Raw genomic sequence first — 3615 nt, 5'->3', positions numbered from 1 at the left:
ACCAGCTGGCGGTGGCCAGGGGGTGACTCGAGCAAACATCTCCATGTAGCCTCCTGAAACCACCTCCACTGATGTCTCTCCGGGTCCCAGGAAGCAGAGGTGGTGTCCTGGTCTCCTAAATTAGTTAACTTCAGGAATCATGAAGCTCTTTGCATACCAGGAAAGCCTCATCTCTTTAACCCTTTCCCTCTTCAGAAAATAAGCCATTTCTTTGGTCCTGAGTTCAAATTCAATAAAAAAGATTGTATTAGGCTGTAATACCAGAAGACTTAAGAGGGAGGGGACAGACTCTGGTTTTAAAGGGAAAGTCCAGTAAAAACAGGATTGACTCTTCAAGTAGGGTATGCAGGTGAGACATATTCCATCAAAGGCGTTCAGCTGTAACTCCAAGTCTTCTTTTGCAAGGTTTGTTTTATGCAAATAGCTGAACAATGTGGAAAGGTTTTATAATTATAACTAAGGTTTGAACAACCTCTCTCGAAACCCCTATCGCAAAGGATAATGTTCTCTTCTGCATTTTAACACTAAAAGCAAAACAAAACCGCCAGGAGTGGTGTGGTCAGTCCTTGGACCTACTGTCCACTCTGACTTGGCTGTAGTTCAGTACATACTGAACAAATGAAACGACTTATTCATTTCAAAATTTCAACAGACTTCCTGGTCCACAAATCAGGTCTTTTATGTTCAAATTATATCTCGACTGAGCTGAAATTCAGCCCAATAGGCCCAAATATCTCATTATATTTGGAGTATCTGACAAGGCTTTAGTCTTGCATACTAAGAGCAGACGTTCTGAGGTAATAAAGGCTGACATAAGTGCCGGATGGAGGCAGGTAGGGTGCAGACAGGAGGAAAGATGAGGGTGTGCAGTGCATAGGGAGTACAGGAATATCTAGTCTAAGGTTCATTCTAACACTGCTCAAGTTTTCATTGTTTTTTCTTGAAAAGGCAAGGGGATACAGGATCTCTCTGTATTATTTCTTACAACTGACTGTGAGTCTACAATTATCTCGAAATAAGAACAATAATTAAAGAAAGGGCAAGGAGAGAAAGTTTTTGGAAGTAGAACTTTGGGGTATCTTTATGTTGAAGAATATAGCCTTTCACAGCTAAGGAAGGCAGAGATGGACAATTTGTTTCTTTCGAGTCCTGTGTTGGGTGGACGTGAGAGTGGTTACCAGCTTCCTTTGACGAGTCTTTAAGCCTCTAAAATGGGTTCAGTCCATGCTTTTTTCTCTCAGTGCAGTAACATGGCGCTTCGCTAACTCCCAATTTATAGAAGCAAGTTCAACCACTTTTATTACCATCAGCACCAGTAATGATAAACAGTGACTTTAATGATTTCAGAAAGCTGATCAGGAAGAAAGCTCTTTTACAAATATTTTTTGAGGTTGAAAAGTAACAGTTGAGCATTTTCGTTATTCACCTATCTCCATCTGTTCCTGGACAGTAGCATTCTTCCCCTGAAGAACATTCGGGCTCAAATGGGCAAGGATGGGGGGGGTATCCAGCACAGCTGTGTCTGCTGATTCCTTTCCTTTCTAAATGGGCTCATTCAGGAACCCAGGCTGCTCCCCTTACTGGAAACGCCCATGTCTTGGTTACGCTCTAAGCAGACAAACACCAGCTATGATGGACTGAATATTTTGTGTCCTCCTCACATTCCCATGTTGAAATCCTACCCCGCCCCCACGTGATGGTAGTAGGCGGCGGGGCCTTTGGAGATGACTGGCATTAGATGAGGTCATGAAAGTGGGGCCCTGGGACGGCATTAGTGCCCTAATAAGAGTCAGGAGAGAGCTCGTTTCCCCGCTCTGCTCCTGCACGTGTGAGGATACACCCTGATCTCAGACTCCTACTTCCCAGAACTGTGGGAAATACATTTCTGTTGTCATAAGCCACCCAGTCTAGGGTACTTTGTTATACCGTAGCAGTGCAAACGTAGCACTCCAAACTACGACACCAGCCAATCAGCCCTCCAAACATCCTCTAGCCCAGATTCTCAAACTCATTGATCTCAGGATCCCTTTAAACTCGTAAAAATGCTGGAGGACCCCAAAGAGCTTTTGTTTATGTGGTTTATTTATCTATAGTTTACTGTATAGAAATTTAAAAATGTTCATTAAAAAATAAACCCATTACATGATATACATACTTCTATAACTAAAAATTTCAAAACAAAGGATTTGTGATGAGAGGCATTGTTTTACAGTTTTGCTAATCTCTTTAATTTCTCCCTTAACAGAAGACTGCTGTATTCTCCTGTTTGCGTCTTTCAGTCTCTTTTGATAGCACGTTATTATGTAGCCCCTGGAAAGCTCCACTGTACACTCATGAGAGATTGACATAGTATTATTAGGCAAATAGTTTTGGCCTTCTGGATCCACAGAAAGTGTCTTGAGGATGCCTCCGTGACCCCCAGGTCCCCAGGCTGCACTTTGAGTACTGCCATGATAGCCTGAGTCTAAGGTGCTTTCCATAGGTGATTTCAATGGTGATGGTGATGCTTCCTTGGGGCTCAGGTGATATCCATTACCTTCATGTGTCCCCACTACACCTGACCTACTGTTGTTTATGTGTGTTAACCCCTGCGAGGCTGTGAGCTCCTTGGAGGAAGACATTCAACTTTATTCACCTTTAATTCTCGGAATCTAACACAATGTCTGGTCTCTAGTAGGCACCAGATACAATTATTTTTTAGTTTAAATACATGTTTTAATTAAAAAATCTATATACTTATGACAGTATTATAGAAAATAGACAAGAAAAATCACTCATAATCGCCCAAATGGGTGTATTTTATGTTGTTTTACAAAATGCCATTTTTAGACCTAGAATCATACCATCTACAATAAATGAACACCATAAATTCGAATACCTTTTTTCTCCCCACCGAAGCAAGTAAGCTATTTCTGTTTCCGATGTTTGTGACTACTATGTTCCATTGTGGTGACATAACACAATTTACTTACTAAATATCCAACATTAGCACGTTTGGGATGCTCCGTTTTTTGTTGTTATAAATACTGTGATCCTGTGAAGAATACCTTCATACATACAGCTTTTTTGGCATTAAGTGTTATTTCCTTAGACTAGATTCCCAGAAGTAAGATTACTGGGTCAAAGGATGCAGACATTTTTTTATGGTTTTTAATACATACTGTAAAATTGCTTTTCAAAGGGTTATACTAATTTTCAATGCCACCAGCACTTTTAAGAATGTTTCACCATACATATCTCGTCAATATAGGTACTATTAAGGATGCTAATCGATAAAATATTGTACCCTAAAATTTTGTATATTTTGCAGCTCATAAAGTTTGTTGAAAAATGAGTGTATAACACAAAACGTTCTTTCAGGAATCTTTATTTCTGGATAACTTAAGAAATTTTTGCTTGTGAAGACTAGAAAACGAACACGTTAAGATTGGCATGGAATTCACTTGACAGCCAATCTTGATGCCAAAATATTCCAAAGAGGACCTCTCGCTGATTCTGCTAGTTGTCATCAACGATAGTAAAGGGACAAATAAAACGTAGAATGAAATGTTCTCACTGCAAACCAGGCAAGACGCACATAGAGGGGTCGGAGATCTGCTTTTCTCTCAACTTTTC

Source organism: Rhinolophus sinicus, linkage group LG06 (assembly GCF_036562045.2).
Source record: "Rhinolophus sinicus isolate RSC01 linkage group LG06, ASM3656204v1, whole genome shotgun sequence".
Taxonomy (NCBI): domain Eukaryota; kingdom Metazoa; phylum Chordata; class Mammalia; order Chiroptera; family Rhinolophidae; genus Rhinolophus; species Rhinolophus sinicus.
The sequence above is the reverse complement of the archived record's forward strand: the minus strand, read 5'-3'. Positions refer to the sequence as shown.